Genomic DNA, 18,509 nt, shown 5'->3' with positions numbered 1-18,509 from the left:
GAAGTGAGATTCCGCCATTTGAAAGATTTGGACCTAGAAGTGGTGAAGGGCGTTCCAGAGAGAGGCTGCAGGACAGTACCAAGGCTGAAACTGGGCCCAAGTTGCGTGAAGATCTCAGCAAGCCAACTGTAAACCAAGAATGAGGCTGAGGCATGATGGTCAGGATGGGCAAAGACTTGACCCCTGAGCATCCATATTTCATAGGCAGACAAGATCAATTTTTTTAAAACCAGATTCTATTGTTAAAATAAAGCACCACAAGAAAAATCATAACAGGTCAATCCATGATAAAAAGAACAAATTTATTATAATCAAAATATCTTGCATCCAGCTCCTTATATGTCAGGCTATTTATGTAAATAGTCTTGTTACAGCTGAAAGTCACCTACAGTAATTGTTCAGAATGACAAAGATGTACAGGATTTAAAGGTTAATATTGCCATCTACTGTTGGCAAATGGTAATAGATTGTTAAGAAATAAGCATTTTAAGAATTTCTGTTTTATAAATTAAAGGAGTATGAAATATTATTGGCAAAAATATTATAGAATCCTTTGTGAACATTGCTCTGATGTCATTTGGATACATTTTACATCACTGAACGGAACTGTTAAGTGTCCTCCACTCGAGTCCTTCCCCATCCAAACCCTACTTCTTTCTGTATCGGCCCTGGAAAAAAAATCTTCCAATTAACTTAAAACCACACTCTCAAATTCCCAAATTTTATGGGCGGGATTCTCTGTCGGCTGATGCCGGAATCGGGAAACACAATTCGGCAAAGAATTGATTCTTGACGCCGAAATCGTGGTGTGCGCCGGTTTCACACCAATTCGCAATTCTCCGGTGCCTCAACAGCGGCGTCAATGCGTTCCACTCCGCATGTATAGTAAACGTCGTTGGCATATCATTAGCAGGTCTGACCCAGTATTCTCCGGGGCTTCAGCGATTCTCCGCCTCCGCTGGGGGGGATTCCCGGCGGCGAGTTTCACTTGTGCTTTTAAAAATCGAGAAACATGCGCCAGGACTGATGAGGGAGAGTGAGGAGGTCGGACATAGAACAAAGAACAAAGAAAAGTACAGCACAGGAACAGGCCCTTCGGCCCTCCAAGCCTATGCCGATCATGCTGCCCGTGTAAATTAAAATCTTCTACACTTCCGTGGTCCGTATCCCTCTATCCCATCCTAGTCATGTATTTGTCAAGGCGCCCCTTAAACATCACTATCGTCCCTGCTTCCACCATCTCCTCCAGCAGCGAGTTCCAGGCACCCACTACCCTCTGTGTAAAAAACTTGCCTCACACATCTCCTCTGAACCTGGCCCCTCGTACCTTAAAACTATGCCCCCTAGTAATTGACCCCTCTACCCTGGGAAAAAGCCTCTGACTATCCACTCTGTCTATGCCCCTCATAATTTTGTAGACCTCTATCAGGCCGCCCCTCAACCTCCGTCGTTCCAGTGAGAACAAACCGAGTTTATTCAACCTCCCCTCATAGCTAATGCCCTCCATACCAGGCAACATCCTGGTAAATCTCTTCTGCACCCTCTCAATAGCCTCCACATTCTTCTGGTAGTGTGGTGACCAGAATTGAACACAATACTCCAAGTGTGGTCTAACTAAGGTTCTATACAGCTGCAACATGACTTGCCAATTTTTATACTCAATGCCCCGGCCAATGAAGGCAAACATGCTGTATGCCTTCTTGACTACCTTCTCCACCTTTCAGTGACCTGTGGACCTGTACACCTAGATCTCTCTGACTGTCAATACTCTTGAGGGTTCTACCATTCACTGTATATTCCCTACCTGTATTTGACCTTCCAAAATGCATTACCTCACATTTGACCAGATTAAACTCCATCTGCCATCTCTCCGCCCAAGTCTCCAAACTATATAAATCCTGCTGTATCCTCTGACAGTCCTCATCGCTATCCGCAATTCCACCAACCTTTGTGTCGTCTGCAAACTTACTAATCAGACCAGTTACATTTTCCTCCAAATCATTTATATGTACTACGAGAAGCAAAGGTCCCAGCACTGATCCCTGCAGAACACCACTAGTCACAGCCCTCCAATCAGAAAAGCACCCTTCCATTGCTACTCTCTGCCTTCTATGGACTAGCCAGTTCTGTATCCATCTTGCCAGCTCACCCCTGATCCCGTGTGGCTTCACCTTTTGTACCAGTCTGCCATGAAGGACCTCGTCAAAGGCCTTACTGAAGTCCAGATAGACAACTAATTCAGCAGGGGGATGGGAACCTAAATTGTAGTCCCAGTGTACAGGATGTTGAGAGTAGTGAGGTCAGGGATAGGGTTAAAAGATCGAAAGAGGGCACCGGCAAGCAGGACGCTGGTTTGAAGTGTGTCTACTTCAACGCCAGGAACATCCGGAATAAGGTGGGTGAGCTTGCAGCATGGGTTGGTACCTGGGATCTCGATGTGGTGGCGATTTCGGAGACATGGGTAGAGCAGGGACAGGAATGGTTGTTGCAGGTTCCAGGATTTAGATGTTTCTGTAAGAACAGAGAAGATGGTAAAAGAGGGGGGGGTGTGGCATTGTTAATCAAGGAAAGTATTACGGCGGTAGAAAGGACGCTTGAGGACTCGTCTACTGAGGCAGTATGGGCCGAGGTTAGGAACAGTAGAGGAGAGGTCACCCTGTTGGGAGTTGTCTATAGACCTCCGAATAGTCCCAGAGATGTCGAGGAAAGGATTGCAAAGATGATTCTTGACAGGAGCGAGAGTAACAGGGTAGTTGTTATGGGGGACTTTAACTTTCCAAATATTGACTGGAAATACTATAGTTCGAGTACTATAGATGGGTCAGTTTTTGTGCAGTGTGTGCAGGAGGGTTTTCTGACACAGTATGTAGACAGACCAACAAGGGGCGAGGCCACATTGGATTTGGTACTGGGTAATGAACCCGGCCAGGTGTTAGATTTAGATGTAGGTGAGCACTTTGGTGATAGTGATCACAACTCGGTTATGTTTACTTTAGCAATGGGCAGGGATAGGTATATACCGCAAGGCAAGAATTATAGCTGGGGGAAAGGCAATTATGATGCTATTCGGCAAGATTTAGGAGGTATAGGATGGGGAAGGAAACTGCAGGGGATGGGTACAATCGAAATGTGGAGCTTTTTCAAGGAACAGCTACTGCGTGTCCTTGATAAGTATGTACCTGTCAGGCAGGGAGGAAGTTGTCGAGCAAGGGAGCCGTGGTTTACTAAGGAAGTTGAAGCACTTGTCAAGAGGAAGAAGAAGGCTTATGTTAGGATGAGACATGAAGGCTCAGTTAGGGCACTTGAGAGTTACAAGTTAGCCAGGAAGGACCTAAAGGGAGAGTTAAGAAGAGCGAGGAGAGGACACGAAAAGTCGTTGGCGGATAGGATCAAGGAAAACCCGAAGGCTTTCTATAGGTATATCAGGAACAAAAGAATGACTCAAGTAAGATTAGGGCCAATCAAGGATAGTAGTGGAAAGTTGTGTGTGGAATCAGAGGAGATAGGGGAAGCATTAAATGGATATTTTTCGTCAGTGTTTACACTGGAGAAAGACAATGTTGTCGAGGAGAACACTCAGGTTCAGTCGACCAGGCTAGATGGAATTGAGGTTTAAAAGGAGGAGGTGTTAGCAATTTTAGAAAATGTCAAAATAGATAAGTCCCCTGGGCCAGATGGGATTTATCCTAGGATTCTCTGGGAAGCCAGGGAGGAGATTGCAGAGCCTTTGTCCTTGATATTTATGTCGTCTTTGTCGACAGGAATAGTGCCGGAAGACTGGAGGATAGCAAATGTTGTCCCCTTGTTCAAGAAGGGGAGTAGAGACATCCCTGGTAATTATAGACCTGTGAGCCTTACTTCGGTTGTGGGTAAAATGTTGGAAAAGGTTATAAGAGATAGGGTTTATAATCATCTTGAAAAGAACAAGTTGATTAGCGATACTCAACACGGTTTTGTGAAGGGTAGGTCATGTCTCACAAACCTTATTGAGTTTTTTGAGAAGGTGACCAAACAGGTGGATCAGGGTAAAGCTGTTGATGTGGTGTATATGGATTTCAGTAAGGCGTTTGATAAGGTTCCCCATGGTAGGCTATTGCAGAAAATAAGGAAGTATGGAATTGAAGGTGATTTAGCGGTTTGGATCAGTAATTGACTAGCTGAAAGAAGACAGAGGGTGGTGGTTGATGGCAAATGTTCATCCTGGAGTTCAGTTACTAGTGGTGTACCGCAAGGATCTGTTTTGGGGCCACTGCTGTTTGTCATTTTTATAAATGACCTGGAAGAGGGTGTAGAAGGATGGGTTAGTAAATTTGCAGATGACACGAAGGTCGGTGGAGTTGTGGATAGTGCTGAAGGATGTTATAGGATACAGAGGGACATAGATAAGCTGCAGAGCTGGGCTGAGAGGTGGCAGATGGAGTTTAATGCGGAAAAGTGTGAGGTGGTTCACTTTGGAAGGAGTAACAGGAATGCAGAGTACTGGGCTAATGGCAAGATTCTTGGTAGTGTAGATGAACAGAGAGATCTCGGCATCCAGGTACATAAATCCTTGAAAGTTGCCACCCAGGTTAATAGGGCTGTTAAGAAGGCATATGGTGTGCTAGCCTTTATAAGCAGGGGGATTGAGTTTCGGAACCACAGGGTCATGCTGCAGCTGTACATAACTCTGGTGCGGCCACACCTGGAGTACTGCGTGCAGTTCTGGTCACCACATTATAGGAAGGATGTGGAAGCTTTGGAAAGGGTTCAGAGGAGATTTACTAGGATGTTGCCTGGTATGGAGGGAAGGTCTTACGAGGAAAGGCTCAGGGAATTGAGGTTGTTTTCGTTAGAGAGGAGAAGGCTGAGAGGTGACTTAATAGAGACATATAAGATAGTCAGAGGGTTAGATAGGGTGGACAGTGAGAGTCTTTTTCCTCGGATGGTGATGACCAACACGAGGGGACATAGCTTTAAATTGAGGGGTGAGAGATATAGGACAGATGTCAGAGGCAGTTTCTTTACTCAGAGAGTAGTAGGGGTGTGGAACGCCCTGCCTGCAACAGTAGTAGACTCGCCAACTTTAAGGGCATTTAAGTGGTCACTCGATAGACATATGGATGAAAATGGAATAGTGTAGGTCAGATAGGCTTCAGATGGTTTCACAGGTCGGCGCAACATCGAGGGCCGAAGGGCCCGTACTGCGCTGTAGTGTTCTATGTTCTATGTTCTAACATCCACTGCCCTACCTACGTCAATCATCTTTGTGACCTCCTCGTAAATCTCGATCAAGTTAGTGAGACACAACCTCTCCTTCACAAAACCGTGCTGCCTCTCACTAGTACGTCCACTTCCTTCCAAACTGGAGTAGATCCTGTCTCGAAGGCATGGAGAGGCGAGACCATGGGCTGCCGGTCCTGACACTTGCTGGGGGGAGGGGGGGGGGGGGAGTGAAGGGGGTTGGCGGGGGGTTAGGCATGGGGCCTGGGTAACATCCTGATAGAATCTACCTTTTTAGTATATAACAAGTTTAAAGGAATAAATGACCCAAGATTTAAAGTAGCTTCTTAAAATGGTTTGTTAAAATCCACATGACAGTAAAAACTGCTGTATCCCATGAGAAACATCAAGATAATGAGGCCAGTCAGACCAAGGACACATTTTGTAATTTTAAGTTCTGGGCTATATTCCCAGAAACAGTTTCCATGACAACGGATAAGGCTTCATGAGAGAGACGTATTTCAATCACTCCACATAAAAATTTGATGGACAGACATCTCAATCAAATTGAATTAACAGTAATAACTTTAACCCAATCACAGTCAGAAAGGGGAAAGATATCGGTGATAACAATAATCTTAAAAAGCATTGCCGCGGCCTGCGAGGTAGCCACTCTCCTGTGCACCCCACTGACCACCCACCTTGGCCTTTGGTTCTGCAGCGTGCCACTGGCTGTACAGGTGCCCCCATCCGACAACTCCTGTACCCCACCCTCCGTCATACCACCCCTCCCCCACAACTGGCCACCACCCACCGGCGGGACATCACAGGGCCTGCCCAAGGGCAACGCCCACAACAGCCCCAACAGGGGGGCGCCAGACGGGGGCTGTGAAGTGTATCGCTGGCACGGACAGCAATAGCTGACTGTACCCCGGCAGCAGGGATGGGCGCCAGGACCAGAGGCCCCAGCATGGGCACCGACGGTGGCTGGGATGCGTGGTTGGGGGTGGGGGGGGGAAGGAAATGAGGGGGGGCATGCATGGGCAGTGTCCACAGTGGGCCGGTGTGTAGCCCGGTGGACCTGGTTGGGTACCTGACAACGCGGGGGGAATGGGGGAGGACACCCGCTGCCAGTAGCGGTCAAGGTGACGGTCACCCTGAGCTTTTATGCCAAGGGCTCCTTCCAGGCGCTGAATGGGGTCCTGTCTGGGGTCTCAGAGACCTCAGTGCACAGGTGCACAGCACTGCCACAGAGGCCCTATATGCCCAGTCATAGAACATAGATCATACCACCAGGATGTCCGGTCATCGCTGAGATGCCCCAGGTCCAGGGGGTGAACGACGGGGTGTATGTAGCCCTACGAATACCTGCAGATGACAGGTGGCTCTACAAACTGAATGGTTCCACTCAATGAACGTCCAACTGATATGTGACCATCAGCTGCGCATCATTCACATCTGCACCGATACACGGGCAGCGTTCACGGATCCTTCAACCTGGCACACTCGATTTTTCCCGGCCTTTTTGAGGCGCACCCCTGGCTGGGGGGTTGGTTCTTAGGTGGAAGGGGTTATCTGCTGCAGTCATGACTGATGACACCTATCCGAAGGTCACAGACCGACGTGGAGATCCTCTCCAACGATGGCCATGTTGCGACCTGGAGCGTGATCAAGCAGCGCTTGGGAATCCTGAGGATCCGGTTCTGGTCACCATCTATAGTAAGGTTACAGATGCCTAGGAACACAGGGTTCACTGCTCAGAATCCTACAAAATACTAACTGGGGCAGGATCATTAAGGAACTCAATATACATCTGAGATGATATGGATTGTCTGTAATATTGTTCATAAACCATTGATTAATTAGGATTATTAAGAGGTATTAACAGCATACCATAGATGGTGAGTGAGTCTACCCAAACGGGCATGCCACATAATGTGGAGATCTCATGGTTTGGCATTTCTTCAGCAAGGAACAGCAATATTCTCCTGGTACCGACATAATGGTGTAAGATACTGTCGACCACATGGGCTATTGCAATCACAGAAGGAGGCTATTTGATGTATTGTGTCTATGCTGGCTCTCTGGAGCAATCTAAAATTCCTAAAGCCACTTTCCAGGGGTTTAGGCCACAGTGTATGAACCAAGGTTGCTTTTGCTTGAAATAAGCTAAATACAAAGGATGTGGTCTACGACGGTGCATTAAAGTTCCGGTATGCCATGTTGTCTTCCCACGCCCAGCTGTGTCTCTGCAGCTGGATAAAATGAGCACAAGGAACCTTTAGAGGGAGAACAATTAATGACAGATATACATGAAGAGCTGCCATGTACCACCCATTTCACATTGGTGCAGGTTCATTGCAGACAAATATATACCAGAGAATTCCGGGAGCAGCGTCGCGCCGGATTTCGGCATCAACGCCCATTCTCCGCCCCGGCACTGATCGCGATGTTGGTGCGGAGGCTCGGAGAATTCCGCCCTTGTTTCTCAGCCCACTTCCCTTCTCCTGCTGATTTCCTGCTTTCAGAAATTCAAGAACGGCCCCCTGGCCAGTTATAGTGGCCCAAGGAGGAAAAGAGAGAGGGGGAGAGCAACAGCATTGATGAAGTGATCACTCAACCTGAAAATTGCAGCTACCAACTCAGATACTGGAACTGCACATAGCTTAGACTTAGGGGCTAGTATAGAGATGGAATCAATATGTTGAGTCATTTGGGTATGAGTGGGCTGGAGCCAGACTAGGGTAAAGAATGCTTACTTTGCCAGCCCAGCAGAAGCTGAAGGCAAATACTGCTGCAGAGGGCATGTGAGAGGTTTGATGGAGTAGCATACAGGGGAACACAATGAGGTGCATTAGAACATAGAACAGTACAGCACAGAACAGGCCCTTCGGCCCTCAATGTTGTGCCGAGCCATGATCACCCTACTCAAACCCACGTATCCACCCTATACCCGTAACCCAACAACACCCCCCCTTAACCTTACTTTTATTAGGACACTACGGGCAATTTAGCATGGCCAATCCACCTAACCCGCACATCTTTGGACTGTGGGAGGAAACCGGAGCACCCGGAGGAAACCCACGCACACAGGGGGAGGACGTGCAGACTCCACACAGACAGTGACCCAGCCGGGAATCGAACCTGGGACCCTGGAGCTGGGTGCTGGGTGCATTCGCTGTTCTGCCATACAACAATAACACAACTTGTGTTTATATAGCAACTTCAACGTAACAGGAAGTGATAAGACAGATGACCAAAAGCAAGATCAAAGTGGGAGGGTTTAAGGAGTATCGAAATAGGAAAGTGAAGTCGAGAGTAGGAGTGCCTGAGGGATAGAACTCCAGAGTGAAGAGTCTCGACAGCTGAAGGCACAGCCACCAATGGTGGAATGATAAATACTGTTAATGGCCCAAAGGCCAGATTTAGAGGAGCACAGAGGGATGTAAGGCTGGAGGAGAATAGAGAGATAGAGAGAGAGGTAAAGCCATGGAGGGATTTCACAACCAGGATGAAAAAGACTCAGGCGTAGTTTAATTGGGAGCCAGAGTAAGTGAGCACAGAGGGTGAACAGTGTTCGGTGTGAGATAGGGAAAGACAACAGACTTCTGGATAAGCATAAATTACCGAGGCTGGCCTGTGGGGAGCCAGCCTGGACTTCATTGGAATAGCCAAGTCTGTAGGCAACAATACAATGGAGGGGGGACGGGGGGTTTCAGTTGCAGAGGAGCAGAGGTCGGGATGGAGCACAGCCATGTTTCAGAGTTTGAAATAGGCAGTCACAGTGATGTCATGGATATATGAAGCTCATCTTCGGTCATATATGATGCAGAGGCTGCGAGCAATCTGCTTCAACCTCAAGAAGGTCGAGAGCGATAGTTTTCCTTTATTCCAGTTATGATATCCTTTGTGACTTTGATAAGATCTATTTTGGTACTGTGGCAGGGGCAGAAAACTGATTGGAAGAATTCAAACGTGACGTTTTGGGAAAGGTGGATATGAATTTGGGAGACAACATTCAAAGACTTTTAAAGCCACAGATAGCCTCCCGTCACTACAAAGGAGCATGAGGGAGTCTGCCTCCAAGATGGCAGCATGGCACAGATCTTGTCCTCTCTGCAACCTCTGCTCCATCTCCCTGTCATTCTGCAGACCCAGGGGTGCCATCACTGCTGTTACCATACCTGATGCAACCTTTGCGCGGACAGAGTATCAACTCCCCTGTTAAATCTGTGTGGATGCAGCAACATGCTTCTGTAAATGTACCGAACATCTCCAAAAATGCACCCAGGTCCTCTCAGACGCATCCCTCTGGAAAATGTTCAATGAAGTTTACTTACCTTCAATCAGGTTTCAGTACCATGGCCTGTGATGGTAAATTTTGGTATCCTGGTATCACATCAGCCAGTTGGGCTGGATGACTTCGGTATAACATCATTTTTACGGCCCTGAAGAATCGAGAATCTGTACGTGAAATAGTTTTAAATTATTGACGTTCTCACCCTTAAAATCGCGTCGCACAGAAGGAGGCCATTCAGCCCATTGATCATGTGTTGGCTCATTGCAAGAGCCATCTAATTAGTCCCACTCCTTTGCTCTTTCACCATAACTCTGTAAATGTTTCCTTTGTTTAGCCCTAATGAAAATAAATCAATCAGTCTGAAAGTCACAATTTAACATTTATGATTCTATAAATAAAGTTATTGATTGTGTTACGCGGTCATTTGTTTGACTAGATTTATCTGCCTGTGACATCTTTCACCAAATAAGCTGCTCATCAATTTTAAGCCATTATAATATATTCAGAATCAGCCACCCAGCAATTTCTGTGCACGCTGATTGATTTCAAAGCGAACATGTTATTGCTGTAAAGTGCGAATAACTTGCAAAAAAAAAGTCTGCACAAAGTAACAGTGGCCTTCAAACAAAGTCAACTCACCGTTTATCTAAGAAACTGAGAAGTGTAGCTGGGCTGTGTTCTAATATAATTACTATTGGGTCAGTTTGTTTAGGGAGCAGGATTATAGTAGTTTTCTGAATCTATCTCCAATGCTGCTTTATAATAACCATTATTTGATATTGACAGAACATCATTTTTATATATCCATGTCAAAACCGCTTCTAAATTTGTAAAAGATAACTGGCTTTAAGATACTTAAGTGTGAGGTAATTTTACCAGAAGAAGGCAAGGACTGGAAACGTATTGGATGGAATGTAATGCCACCCCCTCCTGCAACTGGAGGTGGGCTGGGATAGGAGGGGAGGTATATAATGGAGGAGGAAGATGTGGGGCGGAGACCCCGCCAACTAAGTGTCGGGCAAGGAGGCTGGAGAATGGCCTTCCCACCTAGACACCAATTGAGGACGTTTAATTAAAGAATTATCCGATTAGTCAAACTCCCCTGCTCCCACATAAATGTTTCCTTTTCAAGAATATATCAAATTCCCCTAAGTTACTATTGAATCAGCTTCCACCAAGCTTTCAGTGGAGTTCAGATCATGGGCGGGATTCTCCGGCAGGTCGGAGAATTGGTGGGGGGGGCGGCGTGAATCCTGCCCCGGCTGGCTGCCGGATCTCTGGCGGGGGCGGGAATCGCGCCGCTCCGGTCGGCAGCCGCAGGCAGCGGCCCCCCCCAGTGATTCTCCGGCCCGCGATGGGCCGAGTGGCCGCCCGTTTTCGGCAGGTCCTGCCAGCGTATGTTACGACAAGTACTTACCGGCGGGACCTGGCTCCGCGGGCGGCCTACGGGGTCCTCGAGGGGTGGGGGGGGGGGGATCACGGGAGGATCTGGCCCCGGGGGGGTGCCCCCATGGTGGCCTGGCCAGTGATCGGAGCCCACCGATCCGCGGGCGGCCTGTGCCATAGGGGCACTCTATTCTTCCGCGCCGGCTGGTGTAACAGTCTGCGATGGCCGGTGCAGAGATTAACCCCCCTGCACATGCGCTGGGATGACGCCAGCACACGCTGGCGCTCCCACGCATGCACCAACACGCGCCGGCCGGCGGAGGCCCTTCGAATTCCGCACCTTCGGGGCGGCCCGACGCCGGAGCGGTTCACGCCACTCCTTCGCGCCGGAGTTGAAGAGTGAAGAAAAAAGGAAACTAGCCACAGCTGAGAATGCTGATAGTTGGTGCTGCTGTTGGTGCTGCTGCTGTCGGCTGAGACAGTACATCTCTACAAATGACATGTTCCTGCCTTAAGTATCCTCACCTTCTTCACCGGGTATATCAACACCATTGGGAGATCAAGGACTCGTTCCAGATTTGGACCAGCAACAGGTCAAGGTTACGCCGAAGGGCTGGCTTAGCACAGTGGGCTAAACAGCTGGTTTTTAATGCAGGACAAGGCAGCAGCGCGGGTTCAATTCTCGCCAGGTTGTGGCCAACTGCAGCACCACCTTATGCAAGAACTACAAGCAGGAAGGCCACCTGACAAATGACTGTAAGCAGACTAAGTGCTGCAGCCTCTGTTCACTCTGACCAACTCTACGAGACCTGCCCAAAATGGAGCCTAAGTTACACTCAGGCAGCTAGAACCAAGGAGGGGCATTCAGATGGAACAGAGAGCATGGCTACTACCAAGCAGACCTATAATCCTCCATCCATCGAGCACTCCGGTGAGCAGGACGGGTCAAAGAAGAACACAGTGAGGGACAGGAAAATGAAAAAGGGTGGGGCAGCAGGTTACCAAATACCAACACTGTGGCCTGAGCTACCCACTTCCCCTCAGGCCAAATAAATGGAGGAGGAACCAGCAAAGGGACAACCAGGGAAGCAGCAGCTGGTGAAGTTAACCAAAAAGAATGGACCAAGCCACTGCCCAAACCCGAAGCCAGGGATGCCGTCCATCCAACATGGACAACAGCACTGCTGCTCATCAGATAAGGAGGGATAAGGGTGACACTTGCTGAAGAAGCAGTAGTGTGCTCAGGAAGTGCAGGAGAGGAACCCAGAGCTCCAAAATATTGGTAACAGTGAAGAAGCCAGTGATGTGACCATCAATTCACGAGACACGTGCTTTAGGATGTGAACAGTGGTTTTAATCAACTTACAACAGAGCCAGCCTGTAACACGATGAACTCCAGATGAACTGGTGGCTGGCTCTTCGGCATCATCCTTTATACGTCAGTCTAGGGGCAGGAGCCGTGGGTGGAGGCAAGGGTGGAGCCCAAGTACAAACTCCTGTACATTCCCAGTGCAACTCCCCCTAGTGGTAGGGCAATGCAACTGCTCGTATGTCGAGCTTACAGTGACATGGTATAATATATATTACAGTGTGAATTACATTCACCACAGCCAGACGCCTCAACATTAAAGCAAAGAGACCAGCACACCCAGCTCTGTGAAGATAGGAGCAGTGAAATGCTCAGTGTATCCCAGCTCCGGGAAGGATGGAGCAGTGAAACGCTCAGTATATCCCAGCTCCGGGAATGTGGGAACAGTGATGGGCTGTGTATCACAGCTTCAGGAAGGTTGGAGCATTGAAATGCTCAGTGTATCCCAGCTCCGGGAATGTTGGAGCAGTGAAACGCTCAGTGTATCCCAGCTCCGGGAATGTGGGAGCAGTGAAACTCTCAGTGTATCCCAGCTCTGTGAAGATAGGAGCAGTGAAACGTTCAGTGTATCCCAGCACCGGGAATGTGGGAACAGTGAAACGTTCAGTGTATCCCAGCTCCTGGAATGTGGGAACAGTGAAACGCTCAGTGTATCCCAGCACCGGGAATGTGGGAACAGTGAAACACTCAGTGTATCCCAGCTCTGGGAATGTGGGAGCAGTGAAACGCTCAGTGTATCCCAGCTCCGGGAATGTGGGAACAGTGAAACGCTCAGTGTATCCCAGCTCCGGGAATGTGGGAACAGTGAAACGCTCAGTGTATCCCAGCTCCGGGAATGTGGGAACAGTGAAACGCTCAGTGTATCCCAGCTCCGGGAATGTGGGAACAGTGAAACGCTCAGTGTATCCCAGCTCTGGGAATGTGGGAGCAGTGAAACGCTCAGTGTATCCCAGCTCCGGGAATGTGGGAACAGTGAAACGTTCAGTGTATCCCAGCTCCGGGAATGTGGGAACAGTGAAACGCTCAGTGTATCCCAGCTCCGGGAATGTGGGAACAGTGAAACGTTCAGTGTATCCCAGCTCCGGGAAGATGGGAGCAGTGAAACGCTCAGTGTATCCCAGCTCCGGGAATGTGGGAATAGTGAAACGTTCAGTGTATCCCAGCTCCGGGAAGATGGGAACAGTGAAACACTCAGTGTATCCCAGCTCCGGGAATGTGGGAACAGTGAAACGCTCAGTGTATCCCAGCTCCGGGAATGTGGGAACAGTGAAACGTTCAGTGTATCCCAGCTCCGGGAAGATGGGAGCAGTGAAACGCTCAGTGTATCCCAGTTCCGGCAAGGTTGGAGCAGTGAAACTCTCAGTGTATCCCAGCTCCGGGAATGTGGGAACAGTGAAACGTTCAGTGTATCCCAGCTCCGGGAAGATGGGAGCAGTGAAACGCTCAGTGTATCCCAGTTCCGGCAAGGTTGGAGCAGTGAAACGCCCAGTGTGTCCCAGATCCGGGAATGTGGGAACAGTGAAACGCTCAGTGTATCCCAGCTCCGGGAAGGTTGAAGCTGTGAAACGCTCAGTGTATCCCAGCTCCGGGAATGTGGGAACAGTGAAACGTTCAATGTATCCCAGCTCCGGGAATGTGGGAACAGTGAAACGCTCAGTGTATCCCAGCTCCGGGAATGTGGGAACAGTGAAACGTTCAGTGTATCCCAGCTTCGGGAATGTGGGAGCAGTGAAACGCTCAGTGTATCCCAGCTCCGGGTATGTGGGAACAGTGAAACGCTCAGTGTATCCCAGCTCCGGGTATGTGGGAACAGTGAAACGCTCAGTGTATCCCAGCTCCGGGAATGTGGGAACAGTGAAACGCTCAGTGTATCCCAGCTCCGGGAAGGTTGGAGCAATGAAACGCTCAGTGTATCCCAGCCTCGGGAATGTGGGAACAGTGAAACGCTCAGTGTATCGCAGCTCCGGGAAGGTTGGAGCAATGAAACGCTCAGTGTATCCCAGCTCCGGGAAGGTTGGAGCAATGAAACGCTCAGTGTATCCCAGCCTCGGGAATGTGGGAACAGTGAAACGCTCAGTGTATCCCAGCTCCGGGAAGGTTGGAGCAATGAAACGCTCAGTGTATCCCAGCCTCGGGAATGTGGGAACAGTGAAACGCTCAGTGTATCGCAGCTCCGGGAAGGTTGGAGCAATGAAACGCTCAGTGTATCCCAGCTCCGGGAAGGTTGGAGCAATGAAACGCTCAGTGTATCCCAGCTCCGGGTATGTGGGAACAGTGAAACGTTCAGTGTATCCCAATGAGGCCACTAGGAGTGAGTGAGTGTCCTCCTCCTCCATAGGATGCCATGTCCACGAGGACGTGACACAGGTGCCGCGCTGTCTCTCTGTTGAGACACAGTCTTCTGTGACATATGCTGTCCGACAGCTTATTGAAGGGGCTGGTTTAGCTCACTGAGCTAAATCGCTGGCTTTTAAAGCAGACCAAGCAGGCCAGCAGCACGGTTCGATTCCCGTACCAGCCTCCCCGGACAGGCGCCGGAATGTGGCGACTAGGGGCTTTTCACAGTAACTTCATTGAAGCCTACTCGTGACAATAAGCGATTTTCATTTTCATTTTCAATAATCCCCGTACACCTTGACATGTTGCTGGCCCCTTCTGGCTCTTTCCTCAGCCTAATGAGTGGCTGGGTCTTCCGGGTGTGTCAGCTGCTCCCTGCACATGTAATGCCGCCTCCGGCCCACGTTGACCTTGCTGACATCTTCGGCATGTGCCCGCCCGCGGCTGCGACAAGTGCAACAAGGGCAGTCCCTGTGAGATCGACACCAGCAAACATATTTCTTTCTGGAAGGAAGTGAAGGAGAAGAGACACCGGCAATCAGTTAGGGCTTCCATCCCGAGACCCTCAAAACTCCCAAGCTTCCCCGAGCCTTACCATGACTTTCCCGTCTTCTCTCATCGTGTCATCCAGTGAGCAGGTTGTGCTGGCAATCCTCGCTTTGCACATTCACCCCTGGCCACATCAGGAACCCCAGACACCAGACCTCTGCCATCAACTTTAGGGAGGTCACTCATCCAGACATTTATCCTTTGGCCATGAGAGCGTCCTCAGTGCTGAAGCCCAGCTCGTCAATGTTTAATTTTTGGCAGTTACAGGCACATTGTTCACACATCAAAGTTTGCAGGACATGTAATGCACTAATCATGCTCTGAGACATGGCACTTGTTCCTTCGAGGAGGCACTTGAGAGTTGAGATTATTTTGTTATTAAACAATAATAATAACAATTGCTTATTGTCACGAGTAGGCTTCAATGAAGTTACTGTGAAAAGCCCCTAGTCGCCACATTCTGGCACCTGTTCGGGCAGGCGGGTACGGGAATTGAACCTGCGCTGCTGCCTTGCTCTGCATTACAAGCCAGCTGTTTAGCCCACTGTGCTAAACCAGCTCCTCTGTGCTAAACCAGCCCAATCAGCAGTAACAAAGATTTGAAAATCAATTACAGAACTTTCCACCTCTCACACAAATCATTGAACAACAAGGAAATATCGCCGTTCCATATTGGTTCCAATACAAGGCTACATCAGCTCATTTTCACAAAAAAAAACCCCAAACACACGGTATTACCCCTCACAGGTTCCTCAACAGAAGTGGAGGGTAAGCCTGAGAATGTGTCATCTTATCTAGAACTTTGTCATAGAAATGATCTGTGCATCTGTAGTAATCCACGGGAGGCAGGAGTTCCGTCACCACACCAATATTTATTTACAATAACGATCTTACAGGAGCAGCTACAAACAGTGCTGCTAGCAGTCCAGTCAACTTAAGACTGGCTCACAAAGCCTACACAGGTGATTATATGGGCCCCCTCAATGAGCTATCATTGAGGGAGCTCATACTCCAATTGGCCAACCAATAAAGCTAATTGGAGTTCATTACAGCATCAATGTGTGACTTGTCCCATGTATCAGTGCCACTCTCCATCCAGGAGTTACAGCTGTGCAGATCCTCCCACACGGCCCAATCTCACTGGAACAAAATCCTGACATCAACATATTCCACTGGCACTGAAGGTGCAGTTCAACATCCTTGACTTCCAGTGTGTGTAACCCATGGAGATGTGCCAGTTACATGCAGCTCTCACCACCCCAGCAACAAAAGCATCAGCAATCTGCGAAAGCATCGGGTGGCCCATTTGAATTAATGTCACACACCAGGTCCCGCAGCATCTTCTCGCTTCAAACCGGATTGCCTTCTGGACTCATGCGCCCCGCTGAGCCCGGTGTTCCGGCTACCAAATAGGAAGGAAACAGCAGCAGCAGCCTGCAGGCACCGGCAATCACCAGCAGGAGCAGGCACAGACACTACCTGCAGCTGTGAAGTGTTCTCACTACTAACAAAATTAATCCTTCGTTTGAAATAATCTTCAGCTGTGAAGCCAGAGGCTGCTCACAGTCAAAGGGGGTGAAATTTAATTTTAGGAGATAAGCTGCAGCAGGGCTCTGTCCTGGGACAGTTTGGTAGGACAGACACGCTGCAGCTGTGATTGCCCCTGTTGTGGGTTTCCACAATATTTAAAGATGGCTTCAAGGCTTCACAGACACAAAGCCCCTAACACCCTCCTCTCCTCCCCCCCCCCCCTCAGGGGCGACCCCTGTGTTGGACCCCACCAGCCTCCCGCACGGTAGCATAGTGGTTAGCATTGTGGCTTCACAGCACCAGGGTCCCAGGTTAGATTCCCCACTGGGTCACTGTCTGTGCAGAGTCTGCACGTTCTCCCTGTGTCTGCGTGGGCTTCCTCCGGGTGCTCCAGTTTCCTCCCACAGTCCAAAGACGTGCAGGTTGGGTGGATTGGCCATGGCAAATTGTCCTTAGTGTCCACAAAAGGTTAATCGGGGTTATTGGGTTAGGGGGATGGGATAGAAGTGAGGGCTTAAGTGTGTTGGTGCAGACTCGATGGACCGAATGGCCTCTTTCTGCAATGTTCTATGTCTATGTCTAAACCAATTGCCCCTCAAGCCTGCCCCATCCCTCTCCTTCCCCAAGCACTGGGGTAACAGCAGGTAGCTAAAAAATAGCCATTGCGCCAGCTTCACATATTTGAAGATTTATTAACTGCCTTCCACATGATTTCTCACTGGGGAGTTGGTTGACTCCTGGGAGGCCGCTGCATTCGACTTCAATCTCGTTAATGAGATTAAAATGAATGAAAATTAGGTTTAATGATCCAGAACTCACCATTGAGTGTGGGCCAGGTGACTTACAAAATGGTTCGCGCCCGGCATGAATCTCAATTTAGGCCTTTCCCATTATTCACCCGGCACATTGGGATCAATGCTGGGCACAACGCATTGGTCAATTTGCGCCCATGATGTCTGTGGGAAATGATACAGAATAAACTTTAAGCAAACCATCGTATCATCAAAGAAATCAAAAAAATTATTTGATTATTAATGTTAAAACAATGAATGGTTAATGCTAACAAAACATTGTGATGATGTGCATCACTGTAAATACACAAGGGGTTAATGTAAATACATGTAGACTAGCTAGACACTAGAGGGAGCACCAGAGACATGACACACAGACACTCAACCAACAGAACAGTTAGATAGGACACAACCAATGGGCATTTACGATACACACAGAGGTGACACGACCACAGGAGGGCATTACACCAACCCATATATAAAGGACACCACACACATGATCTGCCTCTTTCCAGTGGAGACAGTCAGTGAGTACAGACACAGGGTTGATTCAATATCACTCCCACCATGTGGATTGTAGCAGACTGGTTAGTCAGTCTGGGTAGCTATAGTAGGATTAACAGTAGTGTCGAACCCGAGTAATAGAAGTGTATATAGTTCAATAAACGTGTTGAAGTTATCTCCACGTCTGAACCTTCCTTTGTCAAGTGCACCACAAGGAAGCCGCTTATGCCACACTTAGAGCATAACAAGACAAACATATTTACTGAATGGCTAAGGACAGCCTCTATTGTCCAATGATATTTACAGTTGGCTTTGATACATCTCATCCAGGCTGAGGTAAAATTTACTTTAGTTTCCATTATGCTCTAGAAAGTTCCGCAGGCTGTGCTGAACAAGGCATTGAAATTCATCTGAGATTAGTTGCAACTGAGCTCCACCTATTCCAGTTAACATTGAAAATGGGTGGGGTTTCATTAATGTAGATAAATGAGTGCGGGTTGACTTGTAAACAGTTTCAAAGTGGGGGCATGCAACATGCTAAATG

At 48.7% G+C, this 18,509-nt stretch overlaps 1 long non-coding RNA gene across 1 annotated transcript; it reads right to left on the bottom strand.

Moving 5' to 3' along the window:
• Positions 1-281: 281 nt before the first annotated feature.
• On the bottom strand, positions 282-17,623 carry LOC119955148. Its single transcript, XR_005458394.1, has 3 exons — positions 17,490-17,623; positions 9,540-9,663; positions 282-668 (listed from the first exon to the last, which is right to left on the bottom strand). It is a non-coding gene; the product is annotated as an uncharacterized LOC119955148 (long non-coding RNA).
• Between the last annotated feature and the right edge of the window lie 886 nt (positions 17,624-18,509).

The sequence above is a fragment of the Scyliorhinus canicula genome, chromosome 2, assembly GCF_902713615.1.
Source record: "Scyliorhinus canicula chromosome 2, sScyCan1.1, whole genome shotgun sequence".
NCBI lineage: Eukaryota > Metazoa > Chordata > Chondrichthyes > Carcharhiniformes > Scyliorhinidae > Scyliorhinus > Scyliorhinus canicula.
This window is presented reverse-complemented; position numbering and strand designations above follow the sequence as displayed.